The sequence below is a fragment of the Podarcis filfolensis genome (assembly GCF_964270895.1).
Source record: "Podarcis filfolensis genome assembly, chromosome: 2".
NCBI lineage: Eukaryota > Metazoa > Chordata > Lepidosauria > Squamata > Lacertidae > Podarcis > Podarcis filfolensis.
Genome location: NC_139605.1, coordinates 107,416,774 through 107,441,694, shown reverse-complemented (window position 1 = coordinate 107,441,694; position 24,921 = coordinate 107,416,774). Strand labels below are relative to the sequence as shown.

Sequence of the window (24,921 nt, the reverse complement as noted above, 5' to 3'; positions counted from 1 at the left end):
CTTGTCACATGACTCGGAAAGCTGTCTGTGGACAAACGCTGGCTCCCTTGGCCTGAAAGTGAGATGAGCGCCACAAACCCATAGTCACCTTTGACTGGACTTACCTGTCCAGAGGTCCTTTACTCCCCATACCCCTCTTTCTTGAGTAGGGGCTGGCGGACAAGGTGCCATCCACGATTGCTAACTTCCCCCCAAAAAAGTTGTTAGAGTTTATTCAGAATTATATTTTAACAACATTCTTTGGAAATCATGGCAATGAGCTGGGGTGGGAGGGTGGGGAGAAGGTATATTCTGTTTAGTAACATATTCTATTTCACTATAAAAGAAAGCGAGTTGTTCCAAGCAACCTGGAGGTAGAACCACTTGCTAGAGATAAAAGCCAAGTTGATGTAAACGTCTGACTAGCTTTCTGGTGCCAAGCAAAGTTGTTCCAGGCACTCTAGATTGTTGGTGCTTTTGGGAATCAACTTACTCTGTGTTAAGATGTTGTTGTTTTTTAAAAATGTATTTTGTTATCCTTATATACTCTAGCAAATGTGGAGGTGGGATTTCAAAGTTTGGGGAGGGGGGCAGTATGGAATTCCTCAAACGGTTTGGGATGGGGACTAGGAATGAGGAAGAAGAAGTCCGATTCAGTGGGCATTTAAAATTGGCACCTGTACTTTCCAAAACAATACAAAACCAAAACGCACCCATTCTTTGAAATTTGCACAACTCTGAATTTTGCAATGCACTTCTCCAGCAAAGTAGTGTGTACAAAAATGCATACACTAGGGTAAAGTATTTGTGAAGTGCATATACTGGTGGCAACAGCATACAAAACCATTGGTAGAAGTATAGCACCTAACACCTTCCTGATACACAGTAAAAGATTAACATTGGCACTAGCTATTTCTCTCCAGGAGACCATGTACCATTTCCCGACAGTAATGCTTATTTATTGGGGAAAGGTAGATTGAGGATGAGGAGTGAAAACTAATCAGATGCATTTCATGATGGTTTTCTGAGCTGCCTGAGCCGATTACTGTTGCAATTTTCAGCCCTGGCAACCCAACAATTCAGATGATAAGATTCATAGCAAAAATTATAACGAACTACATTTAGCTAAACACTCTCTTTAATTGGTTTAAACTTTGAGAGCTCTGCTTTGCGGCTGAGTCATGAAGATTGGAGGCTGCCTAACATAGTTGACTGTTCTTCTGACATAGTTGGTCTTAATATCACCTGAGCACTTCAGGATTCTTGACCATTTGTGATGTGCAGCAAGATGCTTCTCAGTAGCTGCATCCCTTGTTTATTCAGAGCTCTAATATGAAGGGACAAACTCCATGGTGGCTCCTATGGCAACCCCCCCTATAGTTTCAATACTCCATATAAGACTGGAAGAAACCACTGTTTGAAACCCTCAAGAGATGCTGCCAGTCAATTCTGAGTTCAATAGATGAATGGTCTGACTCAGTATAAGGTTTTCTATGTTCATCTGTTCCCTTTGGGGATAGAAATTGCATGTGTAGAAACAGCCAAAGAGTCTGGATTCCAAGGTTGGTAGGATCCAGCACCCCTTTGCTGTTTTTTTATTGTTTTGTAGAAAGATAAATCTGTATGGTCCACTGAACTAGAAGTACAGGCAAGGTGTTGAATACACACATTCACCAGCAACCATCTTTTATGTGACTTCTACCCCATGTCCCACATAAAGTGAGGTTGTTAAAGACATTGTCTGGAAGCCTGGGAGTGGGGTTGCCTCTGGATTCTGAGATGACCTCCATATTTCTGTATCCTAAAATGGAAAGGAGGGACACAAATTTATAGACATCCAAGGCAATGGGAGAGGAAATCGGCTGGTTGCACCTTTAAGGATATGAATGCGAAGGAGACACTCAACCTACTGATTCCCATGTCAGATTTCACAGTGGGGAAGTATTTGACTCCTAAACCTATTCACAGTTCCATTTTATTTGATTCACCCGCACGTCACACTTTCCTGATGTCCTTGAGAGTCCTTGAGTCCAATCCTTCAGGGCTGATTGCACAGTGGCAACCCAATACATAAGGCACCCATCTTTATTATTGATTCACACACCCATACATTCAGTTTATAAATTGGGTTCTTCAGGAGCAGTGGATTCAATGTACAAGCTAAAGCAGTGACAACGTTCTAGGCCCTACCATTCAGAATGTGTTTTAATGAATCACAGGAACATTCTTTTCATTATGAAGCAGTGTTTGTTGATGGTTTTATTGATGCTACTGCAATGGCGCTGTGGTCTAAACCACTGAGCCTCTTGGGGTTGGTGATTGAAAGGTCAGCAATTCGAAGCCCTGCGACGGGTGAGCTCCCATTGCTCTGTCCCAGCTCCTGCCAACCTAGCACTTCAAAAACACACCAGTGCAAGTAGATAAATAAGTACTGCTGCAGTGGGAAGGTAAACGGCGTTTCTGTGTGCTCTGGTTTCCACCACAGTGTTCCATTGCACCAGAAACGGTTTAGTCCTGCTGGCCACATGAATCAGAAAGCTGTCTGAGGACAAACGCCGGCTCCCTCGGCCTGAAAGCGAGATGAGTTCTGCAGCCCCATAGCTGCCTTTGACTGCACTTAACCGCCCAGGGGTCCTTTACCTTTTACTATTTTTTAAGGATAGTTGTAAGTTTCTTGTTCTAGCCAAAGGACATGGCACACTTTTATTATGCAATATAATATTAATAAAAACAATGCAAAACATGCATCCACAATATAAAAAAATCAATAATATTAAAAAAAGACTTTACCAAGTTCCTGAGCATTAAAACACAGTTTCCCTTGTGCATCTCTGGAAGCTCCAAGTCTAATATTATTTTGCCTTTTAAAAATCCAATTTGCCAACTTCCATGATGTTTAACCAGAGACACCATCCCTCTTGATTTCAGATTAAACCTCCAAATCACCGCGATAATTTTTAGTGATTTTATCTAATTAAGTTTTCCTGCTTTTTCACAGCCAGTTCATAAAGGGTCACTCTGCATGTTACAAAGTTATAATTGTCACTCAAAAGCTAATGAGTGATGTCTTCCAGCTGAGGGTGACCACAAATACCAAGTGTCTGAATATGGACCTTGCTGTAAAGGCCATTCTCACTGTGGGCCTCACTAAGGATGCAAGTCTGGTGGTCTCTAATGAAATATCGTTCTTTTTTTGCATTTCAAACATTTCTTTTCTTTTCTTTTTGCATGCTTGTTTCCCAAGCAAAGCTGCAAATACCCAATCAGGCACCTGCTGAAATTATTGATTCCCCTCCTCCCTTTTCTCTTTGAAGTCTGCCTTGCTAGGATGCCTTCCTTGGCAATGGAGTGCAGAGGAATTATTATTAAGTGGAAGCATGGGATTCTTATTTTACAAGCTTAGCAATATCTTGTAAAATTCTGGCTTCATTTCTTTGGCAGTAAATCAGTGATGAGGCCAGTTTAATATGATTCCCAACAATCCCCCTTCAAACATCGGCAAGTGGGATTTTATGATTTTTGGTGGAGTTGGGGGGGGGTTGATCTAATGAGACTTGTAATAACCAGCCCCTATAAATAAGGATTTGAAGAATTTTAGCAGTACCAGTGGGAAGATGCTGTTTGGTATTCACAACTGAAAGGGTGTGTGTGTGTGTGTGTGTGTGTGTGTGTGTGTGTGTGTGTGAAAATAGAGAGAAATGCCTACTACCTACCCCTTTATCACTGTAATTAGGTGTCATGCAGAACTACTGGAATTTCATAACTTGATCTTCACACACTGATTCCAAGGTTATTGCTAATGGGAAGTCTATTCTAAACACAGTACTATGCCTTCTGCTCAAACCAAAGGAATACCAAACCCCATCCTTTCTGGCCTTAATTTATAGACTGGACGGGCACCAGGAACAAGTTTTTTTTTACATGCGCATTTACCACAGACTCTTAGCAAGATTTGAACTTCAGTACACTTCCAGGATTAAGTGACACACTAGATTCATCAGGTACTCGATGTTTACAATGTGCCCATTCTCTTTGGAGATGTTCTTATACTGAAGAAAATCTGGTTATAGTTCCTTATAGATCGAAGCTACGTGAAGATATTGGGCTGTTCTCCAGCTATGTCACACTCAAGTTAAGAGTAGATCCATTGGAATCAGTGGAGTTCCATTAACCATGTACAAATCCATCAATTTCAATGCGTCTGAGTATGACTTACCCAGGACACAACAGGGATGTTAGAGAATTCTAGCAAAAATGGGAATTGCTGGTGTTCACTTATTAATTACATGTGCAGATCAATCCAGTAAACACAATATATAATCTCTGTTTTTGCTTACAGTCAGCAAATGATACATGTTTTTCCCCCCCACACACTTGAATTGTTTCCTTTGCCTTGAAATGAAGTGGTTGGAATAATGTATTAACAACACCACGTACATAATTCATGGGATTAATTACGTAAAGTATGTAAGGCACACGATTTTGCCACAGTGGAGAGCAAGATGAATAGCATAGTTTGGGTGAAGATGAACGGAAGCAGAATGGAAACAGTGCTGCATGCAACGAATAAAGGGCAGAACAGAAAATAATTCCTTCTTGCACCACTAGATACAATCCATTAATAATATTGTGCAGCTTTTGCGTCTGTTGAAAACAGATTTTAGTATAGGCAACATAAGCCAGGTTCTGTGGACACTGCTGGATTCTCTTATTGGAGTCTCCTATTGCCTGATTGCTTTGTTTTCTTTGATTAGTGTGAATAGGGGAGAATAGTCATGGGTTGTGTGCATGTGTCTTCGATTGTTTTCTTCTGATACATAATCTGCCATGGAGGTATTATTATTATTATTATTTTACTTATCCATTTATTTTCTTGCCCACCCTTCACTGTAAGGTCCCAGGGCAGCCTTCAATAATATAAAAATACAATATTAAAATCAATGAAAACTATTTATGATCAGAAGAATAGGATGGAACCTAAAAACATACCTCAAGTGGCCAAGGCCAGAAAGCACAGTAGAATATGGCATAGCATGAGCCTTTTATACGAATTACAGTGGTACCTCGGGTTAAGTACTTAATTCGTTCCGGAGGTCCATACTTAACTTGAAACTGTTCTTAACCTGAAGCACCACTTTAGCTAATGGGGCCTACTGTTGCTGCCACACCACTGGAACACGATTTCTGTTCTCATCCTGAAGCAAAGTTCTTAACCCGAGATACTATTTCTGGGTTAGCGGAGTCTGTAACCTGAAGCGTATGTAACCTGAAGCATATGTAACCCGAGGTACCACGGTATACATATAACATTCCAATTCAGCATCCCCCACATAATCTTGCATATAATTATTCTGGCAAAGCTCTTTCAAGTCAGAACCACCAAACCCTTTAAAACAAATTCCTCCTTCATCCCAGTTCATGGTCCTCCCTTGCTTTTCAAAAGCATCTGTTCAAGCAGGTGGGTTTATTTTTTGCATTCATCCTCTGTAGGGCTCTGCCTTGGCCAGTTGGATAATTAAAGACTTGTATTTATTTGAAAGGGGAAAGAAAGCAGCAGCCCCCTGTAATATTAATCATCGTGCGAGAAGGCCAGTCATGATTTGTAGCAAGTCCCTTAGTCTGGACGGATGATTAATACATTTGTTTTCCTTTCTGTGTAGAAAGGCCAGGGCGTTTTTAATACTTTGGAGTGAAACTAATTATTAGTAAGCTGTGTTTAATCTCTCTTATTTGACCAGGCATTGTCTTTCACAAATTAAGGGCTTGGAAAATTGATTGCCCATATAGCCTTTTGGAGAGCTGGCTAAAGCACCTTGACTGATCTGATATCCTTTATTGCCTAAGACCTTCCTTGAGGACTCTATCTCAGCATTTCAGTAACAGGTTATGTATTGGTATGCTCAAACGTCGTAGCTGCCACTCACAAGCTACTTGGACACACCACTAATTATACACACCAAACTCTGATATTTGGTATGCTAAATACTCATTCATCTTTAGGCTCCTTGTTACTTGACATCATGCTCAGCTCATCAGCTCATCGGCAACTGCTATTCGCTTTGCTGGTTGCAGAGGTGGATGGGGAGAGCGTCTTTTAAGTATGTCATAGCTTATACTGGTAGCTCTCCTTTTCAGTAGAGTAAAAGGTCCTGGGTTCAGTCCCCAGCATCTCCATGTAGGTCTGGGAGGGGCCCTGGAATGCAGCTGGCAGTCAGTGGAGACAATATTCCCCCACCCCCAATAATTTTTATTATGTTTTTCCAAATATCTTAAACACAATACAGCTTAACAATACTCCTCTCCTTTCATTCTGTATCTTATCCAAATTAACTTCCCTCCACCCCTCTTCTGGCTTCTCTACTGTTAAGGAAAAAATCTAGGTGCGAGGCTGCTCAGTCACTCAGCTCGTCGGGCAGAGCCTGCGGGTCCCTGCGGAATAAAGGAAGGATTCCAGCCACCAACTGGAGCAAATAGCTGTAGACCAAAGTTTATTGCGCAATAGGTTCAAAGAGCAAATTTGAACCCCGAGGATGGGGTGACAAAGACTTTTAAAACTTTCCCACCATATCCCAGAATACAGTTTGTACAGCATCATTGCTACATCACTGACATGTCACAAAAGGGGAGGGGTTAACCTTGGCAAACATGTCCAGACAAGTCCTTGGTGCAAGATTAGCATAAGCAGACATGGCAGGGCAAGACTCAGGTATAAGATTAGCATAGACAAATATGTCTTAAGTACCCACCACCCAAAAGTAAAATAGAAGTTCCTTTGCATGTCTGGAGCCTGAGGCGAGTCAGGTGATGAAATTTGGCTTCCTTTGGCTAACAATGAGCCCAGCAATTGTCACCTCTGGGAACTTCCTGGAGTCCTTTTTCAAGGGGAAAATAGCTTTGGAATGGAGGAAACTGGGAAAGGAGATGATTTTATATTATTTTTTAAGCTAGGTAACTTCCCTGAGCTGTCAAGTTGAAAGGATACATTCAGGCATAATATTTATAATATTTAACTTTAAAGATGTGCCCCCCCCGATAATTTCAGTAACACTACATTGCTCTTACTTAAGCATGATTACTAGATATTGTGATAGGAATTTTATTTACAACAGAATACATTCGATAAACGTATATAATTCCTTAATAAATTTTTGTATTATACTTTAGACATACATTCCTTATATTACAGCATTACCTCTTGTGGTCTAACCAAATGTTTACAATAAATGTTATGAGTTTTATTTCAGTCCTGTGAGTGTCTTTATTTATGTACAGTTTTCTCTAAGTATACCATAAATTTGGACCATTCTTTTTGGAATTTCTCATCATCCTGCTGTCGGATTCTTCCAGTTAGCCTTGCTATTTCCGCATACTCCAATACTTTCAGTTGCCATTCTTCAGTTGTTGGAACATCCTGTTGTTTCCATCTCTGTGCGAGGAGTAGTATTCCTGCTGTTGTGGCATACAGGAAGAATTTCTGATCTCCCAGAAAGGGGTCAGCAAACTTTTTCATCAGGGGGCCGGTCCACTGTCCCTCAGAACTTGTGGGGGGCCAGACTATACTTTGAAAAATATAAGTAAACTGCAAGTCGGTCCCACAGCTGCCTCCAGACCTGGAGAAGGAACGCACTTTGCATGCACTCAGGAGCACGTCTCGGCACCATCCTTTCATCAGCATTGTTGACAAGCAGCAACTGCTCCATCGGCCCGTCCCCATGGAGCTCCCAGGCGGTGTGCACCATGTGCTGCAACCCATCGTCTGAGGCCAGGTCGGCGTGGCAAGCCGCGCATGTGGAGTGCTGGGCAGGCGGCGCGCAGCTCGCCCTCCAGCTGCTCCAGTGCTTCTCCGAGCGCACCACCAGCAGCAGTGCCGAGCTGGGCACCAGGCACGGGGCCAGCAGGCGCACCAAGCTCCAGCTGAAGCCCCACGACACGCCCGTCATGATGTCTATGACCCACTGCCAGACCCACTGCCCACCCACCGGCCTGGCTGTGCCAATTTTACCTGAGTGTGCGGGCAGCAAGGCTTCCTGCAGACAATCCAAAGCCGCAACAGTGCCGATTGCCCAGAGCCTTCCGCAGCTTTGGATTGGCTGCAGAAGCTTCCCAGAAGCCGTGCCAGCGTCGCGGAAGTCATTCCCTGCACAGTGAGGCGTCTGCAGTGTATGGGGACTGACTGACCGAGCGGGCAGTAGGGTCCACGGGCTGGATTTACGAGCCTGGGAGGCCGCATCTGGCCCCTGGGCCATAGTTTGCCGACTCCCGCATTAGAAGATAAGTAAAAATGATGTCTCTTAGCTCCACTTATGGTTGAAGATGGGGTGGAGTCTTTAACTATATGCTTATTTGTAGAATTCATATATTATGCTGGTCTTACTAAGTTTTAATGAGTGCTGTGCAAAAACCTGCCGACCAATTTCTTAAAAGCTTTTTTTTCCCCTTCCCAGTGACACATCTCTATTTTTCTACCTCTTTTTCAGGGTGTTTATGATTTTCTTTAGGATCTGAGCAGGTATGGGGTTATTTACCATATCAGTGTGAGGTGGCCAAGGGTGATGGGTGTGCTTTTCCTTCCATCAAACATCTCCCCACTATCCTGCAACCTCCCCAGCTGCCCTGATCTTATGAGAAAGCATGGGGCAGACATCTTGTGGCTTTCAGAAAGTGTGAACACCTGTGGAGGCTGCAAAATGCCAAGCATACGAAAAAATGATATGTAGAATGAAAGGAATGGCACCAGAAAAAACCCTCAGCCTCCTTCAAATGTAAGGTAATCACAATAAAACATTCACGTCCTACCCATGAGAATTTAACCAATATTTTCTCTCTCCCTTAATGCTAATTTTCTTTTCTCATTAATTAATAAAGAATGGTAGGGAGGAAAACATAGTGGGTTTTTTGGCACAGCACTAGTTTTAATTATTTTTTGAGGATTATTAGGGATAAGCTAAAATGTCTCGAAAAAGAATTTTCTGATAAATATTTGAACATGTGCTTTTTCAAGCTCCTCATAAGAATATAATAAGAGCTCTGCTGGATTAGCCAAAGGCCTGCCTAGTTCTGCACTCTGTTTCTCAATGGCTAACCAGATTCCCCCATGTGAAGCCCTCACCTGAAGAATAATCGGTGAATCAGCCTCCTCAGTTTCACCATCCATAGGTGTCTTACTTATTTTCAAAGCAGCTTACAACGAAAGAGATACAAAATATACAAAATTTAAAACCTAAATTAAGCCTCAGGAATTTAAAACTAAAAAAAATGTAAATGAAGAACGTCAGAACAATGTAAAAGATCAGACACAAATGCCTTCTGAAATAAAATGGTTTTATTTTTATTTTTTATAATCTTTTTTATTCAGTTTTACACTACACATTTAAATTCAAACATTAGACATAATCATCAAAGTGAAAAAATATAGTCCAGTCCCCACAAGGCAGTGAGGGACAGTGGACCGGCCCCCTGCTGAAAAAGTTTGCTGACCCCTATTATAGACTGACTCCATTGCTTTTAGGAAAGGGGTTGGATTTCAGAATTAATTAGTTAATTATAGTTCTATAAGACTGCAAGAAATTATCCATGTTGAGCTTGAAGGAGGAGACAGGCAAAGTGAAAAAGAGGTAAATAAGGAGGGATAGAAACTAATGTACGAGTTGGAGTTTTGTGTTTATTTTCTTGCTTATTGGTTACAGTTTATGCATCCAGACCACACCGTTGCCCTGAAATAGTTCATTTCCCTCGGCTTAACCTTATAAAACAAGCATTGAACAAGCTATTGAAATGTTGCTGTTCTTAAAAAAAGAAGAAGTGCTTAAAAACCAAATTGACCAACGGGGAAGAAGCCAAACATGAACTATCTGCAGTCGGGAATTCTTGCCAGCATGAAAACACCAATTCTCTCTTGTAAACAGAGTTACCACTTTAAATGGGCTACAGTAGTCCTGCTGCTTGTCCATTAATTAGGAGCTCGGTATTGTGCTGATGCTTTTACTGGGCAATTGTTCCAAATCAGCAGGGGTGGAATTCACTAACCTACTCATTAAAGTTCATTCAGCAGTGTTTGCAAGGGGGAGAAGTTTCATGGGGATATTTGAGTTGCTTCATGCTTTTCTTTCCAATGAGAACAAATAAGAAGGGTGGAAACAGAGTGGATAAAAAATTGTAGCCTCAATCGGCAGCTCAGATTAAAGCACAAAGGGATCCAGGTCAAATGCTCTGGTTTTTGGCACTTCTGAATCCTAATCTAAAAATCTGGAGAGCCTTTCAGAAATCTGCCACAATTTGACAGGTCTTTTTACAAATGGCATTTTAAATGAACCAGCGCTGTGTGTTGTTCGGCTATCTGTTGGAACCATTTTGTGTCACACTCTTTGGATTTCCATTATATCTTCACCTCTTTTCTTTTTGCACCAGAACCTGAATATTTTCTTGATGCTTTGACACTTAGATACTAAAACACTCCTACACAATTTTAATTGTATGTTAAGTATAAAAATAAATGATCATAACTCAGTGGTGGAGAATGTGCCTTGTATCCAGGTGTTCCTATGGAGCACAATTCAAAGTGTTGGTGATGACCTTTAAAGCCCTAAACGGCCTCGGCCCAGTATACCTGAAGGAGCGTCTCCACCTCCATCGTTCTGCCCCGACACTGAGGTCCAGCGCCGAGGGCCTTCTGGTGGTTCCCTCGCTGCGAGAAGTGAGGTTACAGGGAACCAGAGGGCCTTCTCGGTAGTGGCGTTTTTAATGTTTGATGCTGTATTGATTTTAATATTCGGTTGGAAGCTGCCCAGAGTGGTGGGGAAACCCAGCCAGATGGGCGGGGTATAAATAATAATAATAATAATAATAATAATTATTATTATTATTATTATTATTATTATTACTACTACTAGGTTCAATCCATGGTGTCTCTAGGTAAAAGGTAAAGGTACCCCTGCCCGTATGGGCCAGTTGTGTCTGACTCTAGGGTTGCGTGCCCATCTCACTTAAGAGGCCAGGGGCCAGCGCTGTCCAGAGACACTTCCGGGTCATGTGGCCAGCGTGACGAAGCTGCTCTGGTGAGCCGGCACCAGCGCAGCACACGGAAACGCCATTTACCTTCCCGCTATATAAAGCGGTACCTATTTATCTACTTGCACTTAGGGGTGCTTTCGAACTGCTAGGTGGGCAGGAGCTGGGACTGAAAGACGGGAGCTCACCCCGCCGTGGGGATTCGAACCGCCGACCATGCGATTGGCAAGCCCTAGGCGCTGGGGTTTTACCCACAGCGCCACCTGCGTCCCTGTCTCTAGGTAGGGCTAGATAAATCTACTGCCCAAAGCCCCAGAGAAGCACTACCCATCAAATTACAGTGGTACCTTGGTTCTCAAACGCCTAAAACCCGGAAGTAAGTGTTCCGGTTTTCAAACATTTTGGGGAAGCCAAACATCCGATGCAGCTGACAGCTATTGTTTCCAGGGTGCCTGCACCAATCGAGGCAGAGGGCCTTCTCGGTAGCCACACATGCCTTGTGGAATGCCCTCTTAACAGACACTGGGATCCAGCACCGAGGGCCTTCTGGCAGTTCCCTCACCACAAGAAGTGAGGCTACAGGGAACCAGATAGAGGGCCTTCTCGGTAGTGGTGGCTGCCCTGTGGAACGTCCTCCCATCAGATATCAAGGAAATAAGCAACTATCCTATTTTAAAAAGACATCTGAAGGCAGCCCTGTTTAGGGAAGTTTTTAATATCTAATGCTGTATTGTTTTTAACACTTGATTGGGAGCCACCCAGAGTGGCTGGGGAAACTCAGCCAGATGGGCGGGGTATAAATAATAAATAATTCTTATTCTTATTCTTATTACTTGTGCAGGTTGTAGCCGTAGCCTCCCATGTGGAGTCCAGTCATCAGTAAATGCAAAAATAAAAAGCCCATCTGGAGCTTTGATTGACGCACAAAGTTAACAAACTTGGCTTTATGGCACCGATGTGCAGCTGCGGTGCATTTGCCTCTTTTGCAAATGCAGCGAAGAAGACACACTGATCAGAGTCAGTTTTCAAATTTGCTCTCTTCCGCTTTCTGTAGCATCTAATGAACACTCAGAAACGATGCGCTGGTGATTTTAAGGCATTCAATTTAAGACCTTCCTGTCCTGCTATATATAAAAATAAACAGGCATCTTGAGATATCATTCAGCATCACCCAAATTAAGTTCTGATTAAGACTTACCAATCAAGCCTTGAACATATATATATATATATATATATATATATATATATATATATATATTAAAAAGGAAGAAAGAAATGAGACAAACTGAACGGGAAGATAACGCGTGTTCAGGGGTCACAATGCAGCAACAGTTAGCAATGAGAAAGTTTCGACGAAAGCAAAGGAATGGAATCTTATCCCTGACTACCTCAGGCCACACCTGCACCTTACGTTTAGAGCAGTATCATACCATTTTAACAAGCACGGCTTCCCTCAAAGAATCCTGGGAAATGTAATTTGTTAAGGGTGTTGAGAGTTGTCAGGAGATTTCCGTCAGAGAGCTCCAATCTTCAGAGTGGTTTAACAGTTAATCCCATAAGTATGAACTGCAATGAATGAAATAAATTGTGTGTGTGTGAGCGTGTGTGTGTGTGTGTGTGTGTGTGTGTGTGTGTGACTCTTCCCTGTCTCCTGCTCAGCCCCAAGTACAGTGGTACCTCGGTTTTTGAGCATCTTGGAAGCCCGACATTTCGGTTTCTGAACACCGAACACCTGGAAGTAACTGCTTCGGTTTTTGAACACTTTTTGGAAGCTTCCGTATTGAGTTTTCTGGAAGTAAATGCTTCCGGAAGTGAATGCTTCGGTTTCCAAACATTTTGGAAGTCAAACAGTCTTCCGGAATGGATTACATTTGAAAACTGAAGTACCACTGTAATACAGCTGACTGAATGTGTGCATCCTTCAATATTAAAGTTTCTGCATGTCTGCATGATAACTCCTGTGTGAGTAGTGTTGGCAGCTTGCTTCACTGTGTTTTGTCCAGCCAGTGGTTACACAGTATGGGTCAAATGTTTCTACTATTAATTTGGCCCTCGGTGCTTGAAATAAAAAGGGGATCAACTATGTAGGTTAAGGTAGGGCTTCTGTGTACAACATATAACAAGTACAGCATCTAACGAGTCTCTTCCATAGTGTGACTAGCCAGGAACAGAAAGATGAATGCACTTACGATACCACTATGCAAGGTAATTGAAGCATTTGACGTGCTTCTGAACTCATTCAAGAACCCTGCCCTAATGTACCTATAGTCATATTTCAAAACAACAACAATAACAAAAAACAGTATAAGACAAATAATAAATGTTGGAAATGTAAATAAAAAGAAGGAACATTTTATCATATGTGGTGGGAATGTAAAAAAGTAAAGAACTTCTGGGAAATGATATATAATGAGATGAAAAAGATGTTGAAATACACATTCTTAAAAAAACCAGAAGCATTTTTACTTGGTATTATAGGTCAGGACATTAATAGGCAAGATGTTAAATTGTTTTTATATGCAACAACTGTGGCAAGAGTATTATTAGCCCAGAAATGGAAACAAGAAGAAATTCCGCCGAAAGAAGAATGGCAGACGAAATTAATGGACTATGCAGAATTGGACAAAATGACAGGAAGGATTCGAAACCTGCGGGACCAGAGATTTACAGAAGATTGGAAGAGGTATATAAATTATTTGAAGAGCAACTGTAATCAACAAATTACGCTAGTAGGACTACAAGAAGTTTTGTAAGGAGAAATATACGAAGTGTTACAAAGTAGAAAAAGATAGAGATATTGGTCATGAGTTTGAAATGTAATAGGGAGGATAAGAAATGCATACTGAGAGATTAGATTGGAAAATTTTCAGACAGGATTGATGGAAGTCAAAAATTTGAATAAGATGTAAAAGTATGTTTAATTACTGTTGAAAATGATATGTTAAAAAAAACTAATAAAAATTATATTAAAAAAAATAAAAAATAGATACTCAATAAAAGCATTTAACAATAAAACAAAAAAAACAAAGCAAAACCTAACTTGGTTGCTTGCCCCTTCACTCCAGGAGATACACAAGGACAAAATTCAGAAGCCTCCATTTCATAAGCAATTGTACGGTGGAGTACAATTTTAGGTGGCTCCAAACGTCAAGTGTGCTTGTAGAACTCTTTTGCATTGTGAGATTTTCTGCGAGCACGTTTATAACCAGAGCCTCTCTGGATCTCCTAAATAACTGAGTTAGAGGGATTGTTTTGAGTGTAAAAGGGTAATAGGATATCAGACAGGTCAGCAGCAGATATAAACAAATCCTTAAGGCAGTGGCACCTTTATATTAGTATTGACCAATATTGGTGAAGGCAGGGATTTGTGGGGGTCAAGAACTCCATTGTGCAGAGCATAAAATCCATCTCCTCTTGATGTTTGTCCTATGAAATATGGAAGAAGGAAACACGTGTTGATTGACTGATTGATTGCTTAGGAAATGGAACCACCTTGGTGCACGTTCCCCCTAAAAGGGAGAATACCCCCAATATATCATTCTGGGTGGGACTGGGAACTTAACTCCAACATGGAAGCTATTCAGCACAATCTGAATAACAAAGAAAATGACTATTGAGGTGATAATTGGTTTATCACTCATTTGGGAGGAAGACCCTTCTGTGAGTTTCCTTTAAAGGATGCCCAATCCCAAGTAATACTAATAATAATTTATTTGTACCCCACCCATCTGGCTGGGTTGCCCCAGCCACTCTGGGTGGCTTCCAGTATATATAAAAACATAACAAAACATTAACCATTAAAAAGCTTCCCTATACAGGACTGCCTTCAGATGTCTTCTAGAGGTTATACAGCAGTGCTGGCGAACCTTTTAGAGACCGAGTGCCCAAACTGCAAACCAAAACCCACTTGTTTATCGCAAAGTGCCCAGAGTTGTTGAGGTTTTCTGGGAGAGCTGCTGACCAAAGTTTTGGAGCTTTTTTGGGGGGGGGGTGTCACAAAATTTGCTTTGTGTTTTTTTTGGGTGGGAGCTGCTGAGCTTTTTTGGGGGGGAGAGAGAACAGAAATAAATGACGAATAATACCTTCGCCGGAACTAACACGCAGCACCGACATCATCGCCTGCCAAAGCGCAAAAAATATCAGCACAGAAAAGTTTAAAAAATGAACGCTGTTACACCCAATCATAAACAGCCACTGACACAGCAAATTGAAAAACAGACCAATCGCTGAACACAATCTCCGGCTACCGGTTTTTATTTTTTATTTTGTTTTAAAAAAGGGTTCTGGGTTTTAACTGTGGACGCAAGCTGAGAGGGAGGGGGAGTGGGAAAACAAATGGGGGAAAAACCAAGAAGAGCGCAGGTGGTCCAATGGCGCACGTGCCAGCAGTGAGGGCTCTGCATGCCAAGTCTGGTATGCGTGCCTTAGGTTTGCCACCACTGTTATATAGTTACTCATCTCCTTGACATCTGATGGGAGAGCATAGGCTAGCCCAGGAATTCCTCTGCAGTTTGTATTTCTCCCTCCACATCCCAAATCATCAAAATGCTACCATTTATTACTTTCTAGGGTTTAGGGGGGTCCCCCCCATCTATAACAATGTGAAGGGGTGTGTGTGTGTCACACTTTGAGTCAGCTGTTGAGATTTTCCTGGAAATGTGTTTGTTTTTTTCTAAACATATTTTTATTAAAGATTTCTTAGTTTACAAAAATATGTGCATTGTCTCGTTGTTCAAATTGCACTTTCTACAGCTCAGTTTCATTTGCTGTGGGACATTAGTGTTACATACAGTGTTAGGTTAGGAAGAAAAGAGGGGGGAATGGTGAGTGGGGTTGGGTCGGGTGGCAATGCTTCTATTCCTCTACTTGGTGTATGTGTGGGGTTTTGTGTCAGCGTTGTTTATGTGGGTTCCCTTTACTATTCGCTTCTTATATTTCTTTGGTGGTGAGAGAGGTTGCGGGTGGCCTAGGGTGTGGTTGGTTGTCTTTGGTTGGTTGTAGTGAAATTTGTTTTTGTGTGTGAGTGGGGTATGTATGTGTTTTTGGATCAGGTTAGCCAAATTGATTTGTATGTCGCTGGCGGATTGTTGTTGTCTTGTTGAGCTGAGTATGTGATAAAGGGGAACCATACCAGGGTGAAAGTGTTTTCTTCTATTTGTCCCCGTGTCCAGTTCGGTTTATTGGTTCCTTTTTCTAATAAGGCTGTTTCCCGTACTATTTGGTACCATTAGTCCATGCTTGCTCCTGACAGGTCTCTCCAGTGTCTGGCTATGATGCTTCTGGATGCTGAAAGTAAGTAGGTTATGAGATATTTGGACATTGATTATTCTAGATCAGGGGTGGGAAACCTGGTTCCCACCAGATGCTGTTGGATTCTAACTTCCTTGAGTCCATGGCCATCATATGGCCATTGTCAAGTATTATGGGAGTTGTAATCCAACAGCATTTGAAGGGTCCTTGCTGCTTCTCTCTTCTTGTGGCACACTCTAGTTTACATTCCATATGTTATCATGCAAGTTGCTAATGGCTATTTGGACCTACCTAACCCAACAAGAATTCAATCCAAAGTGTGTTTGTACACCGAAACTTAGGCACAGCTAAATTCTAGCAGAAAGCTGGACAGGATGGAAATTTAGCTGCTACAAAACTTACGGGCACACATTTTGGATTAAGTTCCTCTTGAATTCCAACACACATACATAGGATTGTACTGTGGAGGACCCCATTTGCCCACAGGAAGTTCTTGAGGAATTGCATCAAGAGCAAACAAAGCTTCTTCCACAAATTGCATTTGGATTTTAAGAGCTAGGGATAGACGATCCAGGAAATGTGGAATGCGGGGAAAGGTTCAACACTGTGTGCTGTCTGAATGTTTTTGTGCTTTACACTGGGACAGTGTAATTAATTTTGCTTCCCAGAAGTTAGCAGATAACTTCAAAATTTGAAATTATTCTACTGCTGCAGAAATGAGAGACGTCAAAAGCTCTGCCTCAGCAGTTTCGATTGGGAAGGAGCCCAGACTATCTTTCTGTGTGGTATTATACTGGTCGTATCTTTTCAGCCTTTCTCCCAAGGAGAAAGGGACTCAATCCGCAACTTAGATAAACTTCCACATTTGTCTGCTGCGTAAGGTTCTGTGGACTGCGGCCCACTTCACCAGATGAAAATTTATGCCATGCTAATTTTGATTTTCTTTAAAGTGCCATCAGACTGCCTGGTTTTTAATATAAACTTGTTGCCCACTAACTTCTTTCAGCAGTGCAGAACCTTTTTCTTTTGCTCTGAGTTGGCTTAAGACTGGCTACAATTGCTTTTTCATTGTTGCTTTCTCTTTACTGAGTTATTTCCTATGCTGGACTGTTTTCTTCTTCTTCTTTGTATTCTTACCTTCATAAGCTACAAGATGGATGCCTGTAGTGCTCTGTGCGGATGAACTGCCCTTGAAAAATGTTTGAGGCTAGTGCAGAATTCAGCCATTCAACTGCTGGCTGGTGAAGTGAGTGTCCTGGGGAGAGTTCCAAAGGCCTTATAGCCACATTTGGCCCCAGAATCTGAGGTTCCCTCCCCTGCCCCACGGAGAGCAATAGAGAGGCCAAACAAGCCTGACTTTGTTGTTGTTGTCGTTTAGTCATGTCTGACTCTTCGTGACCCCATGGACCAGAGCAGGCCAGGCACTCCTGTCTTCCACTGCCTCCCGCAGTTTGATCAAACTCATGCTGGTAGCTTCGAGAACACTGTCCAACCATCTCGTCCTCTGCTGTCCCCTTCTCCTTGTGCCCTCCATCTTTCCCAACATCAGGGTCTTTTCCAGGGAGTCTTCTCTTGTCATGAGGTGGCCAAAGTATTGGAGCCTCAGCCTCAGGAACTGTCCTTCCAGTGAGCACTCAGGGCTGATTTCCTTAAGAATGGATAGGTTTGATCTTCTTGCAGTCCATGGGACTCTCAAGAGTCTCCTCCAGCACCATAATTCAAAAGCATCAATTCTTCGGCGATCAGCCTTCTTTATGGTCCATATTATTAAATAGGACATCCCTATTTTCATTGGAGAACTGTTGGAGGGTATGCATGGTTCTCAGCTGGTTCTGGAGGCGGGGAATCCTGTGCAGGCTGGGATTCCTCAGGTTCAGCCTCCAAGTCCGAATCCCAGGCCATCACAACTATTCTACCATTAGCTGCCTTTTGCTACTAATTAGTTCCATCTGTCACACTTTCAGAAATAGGACGATGCAGAAGGTAGTTTCGCTTGTTACACTTTTAAGACGTAGGATGGTGCAGAAGGAAGCTATCAGCATGAAATGGCATTGCCAACAGGAACTGTAGTCTTTGGACTTGACAATCCTTGGACTTTATGATAATGATACATATAGAAGGTATGATATGTTGCCATCAGGAACTGTGCTTTTTGATATGACGATTAAAATTATAGTTTTATTACATATCATGTTATGTTACTTTACAGCTAGCTACGTGTGTGCTGTGGCAGTATAAAATGAATTGATACTGAACAAGCTTGACCCACACCATCAGAATACCTCTTAAGTGTACTTCTGTAACTTATTCACACCTACTCTAAGTTTTCTTCTTTTACCTCTTGATAAAATGTGACTTGCAGAAACTCACTTGTGTTTTCAAAAGCACCCTGTGGTTCTTTGAAAGAGAAAGTGCCCAAGACAGTGGGGGGAAATACATATAAAATGGAAAAACAAGACATCATTAGGCTGCTGATCCAGCAGTGCTTGAACTGTGGGGGGTACTTACTGTGTAATATTGGGTACAAATCTAAGAGACATTTCTTTTAGGTGACAGATTTTCTTAGACTGAAGAGAAAGGGTCATAGCTCAGGTGTAGAGCAACTGCCTTGCATTCAGAGGGACTGAAATTCAACCCCCAACATCTTCACGTAGGTTGGGAAATGTCTCCTGGAGAACTGCTATGAGTCAATGCAGACCAAGGATCTGATGCAAAATAAGACAGCTTCCTATGATCATATGATATATTGATCTTGCTGTATCAAATGCTGCCTCCTTTTTGGCTGTAACTGATTGTTCCTTTGAACTATTTATTTATGTATTTATTTTTTTATTAATTTGATTCATGTTCCTATTCATCAGTGATGACCCCAAGGTGCTTTTCAACAAAGGGATCGAAAACATTAACAATAGTACAATAGTGAAACACATCCTATGGTCACTCTCAGAGTAAAAAAGGCTAGGTATTTTTCTCTGGGGTTATCCAACATACAGTGCATTACTATAAATAGGGTTGCATGAATCTGTACCTACTCCATGTTAACGTCTGCATGTTTTGTTCCTAATCCCATCCCATAGTTCCACTGAAAAATATTGCTGCGCTAAAGCCCACACCTCTAGTTCATGAAACATTTTTCCTCACTGCAAAGGCAACAGTCTTTTTCTGCATCTTTCACAGGAGGCAGTAAGGAAGAACTTCAGTGAAATGTTCGCATTCCTTAATCTTTAGAGATGTGATGAGGTGGCAGGGGGCAAATTGTGTGAGTGTGCATCCTTCATTAAAATGATCAAGTGGGCACATGACATTGGTCATAACATTATGTTTGAGGACTGGGAACGGTTGTGGACCACCGGTATAAAATTTACAGCATGTAATGCCTTAAAAGAAAATATTATGAAAATGATTTATAGGTGGTACATGACCCCAGTCAAGCTCGCAAAAATTTACCACTTGCCTGATAATAAGTGTTGGAAATGTGAAGAGACTGAAGGTACATTCTTTCACCTTTGGTGGACATGCCCAAGGATTAAGGCTTTCTGGGAAATGATTTATAATGAAATGAAAAAGGTATTTAAATATACCTTTCTGAAGAAACCGGAGGTCTTTCTCCTGGGTATGGTCGGCCAACTGGTGTCAAAGAAGGATAGAACATTTTTTATGTATGCTACAACAGCAGCAAGAATACTCATCGCAAAGTATTGGAAGACACAAGATCTATCCACCGTGGAAGAATGGCAGATGAAAGTTATAGACTATATGGGACTGGCAGAAATGACCGGCAGAATCCGAGACCAGGGAAAAGAGACGGCGGAAGAAGATTGGAAGAAATTTAAGGACTATCTTAAGAAACATTGTAAAATTATTGAAGGCTAGAACGATGTTGGGGTTAAAAGCTGTAATGATTATGTGATTAAGAAAAGAAAGGTTAAAAAGTACATAGAAATTAGGGAAAGGATTTGCTGAATTGACTTAATTAGAGAATGGAATACAGAAAGGGGAGGTATGAGGAGGTCGGGAAAGTAAGTTTTATGAATATAAGGGATGGAAATTATACTTGTTTTGTATGTGTTCTGTTTGGTTTGTATGTATTCTCTTGTTTTTGTTTTTGGTTTTTTTTGTCCTGTTTTTTCTGTTTTATATAAATTCCTAAACCTTAATAAATATATTATTAAAAAAAAAAAAACCCTGCTCACACATTGTTTGTGTGTGGGTCTTTTTCTTCTTTGGCAATCACTCGTAGCTGAATAAGTCTTCCATGGACTCTTTTTTAACAGTGGGTCCGTAAATGACTGTGGAGGCCAATTCTGGATCCATACGTCCCTCCACAGTGGGGACATAGGTTTCCAGGCAGGAGTTGATCTTGGTGAGGGTTAGCTCTTAGCACGTTCCTCCCTTTCGTCCTGAGTTCGAGTGTCTTCAAAGCCCATGACACCTTTGGTAAAGGCTGTTCTCCAGTTGGAACTCTCACAGGGCAGTGTTTCCCAGTTGTCGGTGTTTATGCCACATTTTTAAAGATTTGCCTTGAGAGAGTCTTTAAACCTCTTTTATGGCCACCAGCATTGTGCTTTCTATTTTTAAGTTCAGAATAGAGTAGTTGCTTTGGAAGGCGATAATCAGTGTGTTGACTGGGAAGCAGGGCTGTGTTTTTCACTGTGTCCCTGACTCTGTCCACTTCCTAGGTTAGAGCAACCTTGGCTTCTGTGCAGTTGCCTGTAAGGAAACTTCAACCCATGAGCTCCTTCTTGACTGTAGGGACTAGGTGTGATTGGAACATTCACACAACTAGGTGCCCTGACTGATCATAGCCCCTACATGTGTGCAGGAGCTTGTGGGCTGAACTTTCCCTACACACAACTGTGAGCAGTGCATAGTTGTTCCAGGAAGCAGATGCTAAGCCAGATGCCACTCCCCAGTCAAATAATAATAATAATAATAATTTTTATTTATACCCCGCCCTCCCCAGCCAAGGCCGGGCTCAGAGCGGCTTACAAGCAATAATAAAAACAAGTTGAATGAATACAACTTAAAAACAAGATTAAAATACAACATTAAAACATAGAAACTTTAAATATTAAAATGCAGCCTCATCACAGGGGGAGAAAGGAAAAAGAAAGAAGAAAAAAGAAAGTGGGGGAGGGAATCAAATTGGCTCCAAGCCAAAGGCCAAACGGAACAACTCTGTCTTACAGGCCCTGCGGAAAGAAATTAGATCCTGCAGGGCCCTGGTCTCATGAGGCAGAGCGTTCCACCAGGCCGGAGCCAGAGCTGAAAAGGCCCTGGCTCTGGTTGAAGCTAATCTAACTTCCTTAGGGCCCGGGATCTCTAGGGTGTTGCTATTTATGGACCTTGAGGCTCTCCGTGGGGCATACCAGGAGAGGGGGTCCTGTAGGTATGAGGGTCCTAGGCCGTGAAGGGCTTTAAAGGTCAAAACCAGCACCTTAAATCTGACCCTGTACTCCACCGGGAGCCAGTGCAGCTTGAAAAGCACTGGGTGAATATGCTACCATGGCAGAGACCCCGTGAGGAGCCTCGCTGCTGCATTCTGCACCTGCTGGAGTTTCTGGGACAGCTTCAAGGGCAGCCCCTCGTAGAGCGAATTACAGTAGTCAAGCCTGGAGGTGACTGTCGCATGGATCACTGTGGCCAGGTCAGGGCGGGAAAGGTAAGTATGCAATTGCCCTACATGAAAGCAGCATATCAATAGGGCTATAGTTTCCCAGGTTTCCTGAAAGCCCTTAGGAGGATCTCATAGCATCAGCAACCCAGCAGGTTATCTGTGGAGTGTCCAAGCCAACCAACATTTTTAACAAGACATTCGAAGTTTATTTTTAAAAGCCAATTCTGCTCATCTCAGACACTCCACCCACACATATAAATACATCATAAATACATCCTCAATCACCAAACTGCTATCACCAATTGCTCCTTCCACTCTACTGAAAATGTGCAGCAATAACACCAGGAGATGCAGCGCTGATAGGTTTAAACTGTTAAGAGAACCGTAACTCAACATTTGGAGAAGTGCAAGATCTGGAGGATAGCAAAGTGCTGATCCACATATTAGACTGAGAGGATAGATCAGGTAACTTCAAATAGGAATTCTGTGAGCCTGAATTCCTCAAGCATTTTTAGTCTCCATCAGATTCCCCCCCCCCCCGAAATTTGCATTTATCTCATTTTGCAATGTGAATATTGATATACCGGTAGGTGTCAATCACTATAGCACTGCATTGGATTGCGCGCCCTCCCCTCTGTGTGTGTGTGTGTGTTTGTGTGTGTGTGTGTGTGTGAGAGAGAGAGAGAGCTGAGGGTTACTCCAAGTAGTTACCAAAAGCAAAGGAGCCATCTCTTGGAACCCTCCCTAATGTCTCTGAGAGGGTGTCATTCTGAGATGATGTTATGCTGGCACACTGGGGAGATGAACATGGCAGCTCCCTCACTCCAAATATGCAGTGATGCTCTCTGTGCCACTGGATGGCCCTGCTCCAGATAACTCCACTAGGGGCAGGGGCATTTTTATTTTTTTTTTATTTTCAGGGTGTGGGGAGACGGGACTCCAAGAGACTCTTCAAACCTGGTGCTGGCTCTGAACCAGTCCATACTTGACACTTTGGGAAATTGTGCAGGTTGGTTAATTAAAACACTTAGGGGAAGTAAAAATAACAATTTGATCCTTTAAAGCGAGCGATTTGGATTAAGAAAACACTTGAGCGGAGCATAAAAGCAAGAGCATCTCTTTTCCGCTTAGTTAAAATGCAATGTTTATAGTATGTGGTTATCCCTATCAGCAGGCAGCTTGTAATGAATGACCTATTAAGCAATTGTAATACATCAGCAACCAATATAATTGCATTTACTTTATTTGTAAACTGTCCTTCTTTAATTAGAAGCAGCTTCCTGAACATGCCCAGAAACTTATATCTCTTGTCTCTTTGCTATTAACAGTTTCTCAAACAGTAACAGCATAAGATTAGCAATCACCAGAAAACATTATGCATATTTGATGTGGCGTCTATACTCACCCATTCATAATTCATCACACGTTGCTAAAACATTTATTAAACATTGATACTTGGCTTTATTCCACTACTAGTGAGTATTAGAAATACAATACAGTCACATCCTTCAGACATGTCACTGTCTTCTGTCAAGACATGCTTATCATTAATATATTTTTCTTCGACAGTTGCAACAGAACAGTGTCTATCATGTACCATCAAAGATTGATGAAAGCATCCCTGTTTACCCCATTCATCATGTGTGGCATGTGTCAGGAAAAATTGCAAAATGCTTATCGGGAAACGTTTCAGTCAGGGTGATACTCAGCTGCACATAAGACAAAATTATTGGTTCCCTGCCCTTCTTTAACCCAAAGCCACTTGCCCAAAGGAAGGACCACTTGTGGTAGAAGGAATTACCTTCTGTGAAAATATTCTGGGAAGGTTGATCTATGCAGCCTGCTCAGTGCTGGATTTACATATAAGCTAAACAAGCTATAGCTTAGGCCCCCACTCTCTTGGGGGCCCAAAAAAATTTATATTTCCAAAATATAAGATTAAAAAACAAATAAAATAAAACCTACATACAGCAACAGTGTTTTGTGTTGTGTAGGCTCCTATGATGTAAGTAATTGCCTGCTAGCCTGCTCCCTAAAATATCACTGGTTTGCTCATTTCTATATATAGGGTGCCTACATTCTGCATGGACTATTGGCATGGCAACATGTGCAAATGGTTTTAGATACCTATTAGGTCCATAATTTACCATATAGCATATATTCAACACAAAAAGGTAAAGGTAAAGGGACCCCTGACAGTTAAGTCCAGTCGCAAACAACTCTGGGGGTGTAGTGCACATCTCGCTTTACAGGCCGAGGGAGCCAGCGTTTGTCCGCTCCTCAAACAGTTTTTCCGGGTCATGTGGCCAGCATGACTAAGCTGCTTTGGGTGCAACGGAACAGCGACACCAGAGCAGCACACGAAAACATCGTTTACCATCCTGCTGGAGCAGTACCTATTAATCTACTAATGAGAGTAAGGTCCACTATTTGACTGCTGATTCAGGACTCTAAAGCGTGTTTTATATAATTGACTTTCTCTCTGTATATCACATTTTTCTTTTGTTGCTATGGCCAATGGCTGACACAAATAAAGATTCATTCATTCATTCATTCCTATTGTCCTGCGACTTTCCACCAGGGAAAACCACTCTTTAGTGCTCAGTTGGAGCAAAGGGCAATTCAGGTTTTCTTCAGATTGATGTTTGCTCCAATTGAGCACTAAAGAGCAGGTTTTCCCTGGACAAGGGGTGGGGCAAAGGGAAAACCACTTGGACCTATGCCTTAAAAGCATGGGTCAGGCAGAAAAACACTTGGGCCCTTGTTTTCTAGACATGGGATGAGTGGAAGTGTGGACAAGGCCTTAATTTTGATGACCGAAGCTGCAATTTCCATTTTCCCCCTTCCCTCTAGTTCTTATTCTTTTCAGTAGTTCATCCCTTCTGGCTACCTTTATGCATGTGAAGAAGCCACATACAGTGGTACCTCGGGTTAAGTACTTAATTTGTTCTGGAGGTCCGTTCTTAACCTGAAACTGTTCTTAACCTGAAGCACCACTTTAGCTAATGGGGCCTGCTGCTGCCGCCAGAGCACGATTTCCGTTCTCATCCTGAAGCAAAGTTCTTAAC

At 42.0% G+C, this 24,921-nt stretch overlaps 1 long non-coding RNA gene across 1 annotated transcript in view; it reads right to left on the bottom strand.

Moving 5' to 3' along the window:
* Window positions 1-6,450: 6,450 nt before the first annotated feature.
* The window catches only part of LOC310755778, a 180,946-nt gene continuing 162,475 nt past the window's right edge, over window positions 6,451-24,921 (bottom strand). The window contains exon 2 of the long non-coding RNA XR_014544537.1: window positions 6,451-6,931. This is a non-coding gene — a long non-coding RNA (uncharacterized lncRNA). The remainder of the gene's footprint in view (window positions 6,932-24,921) is intronic.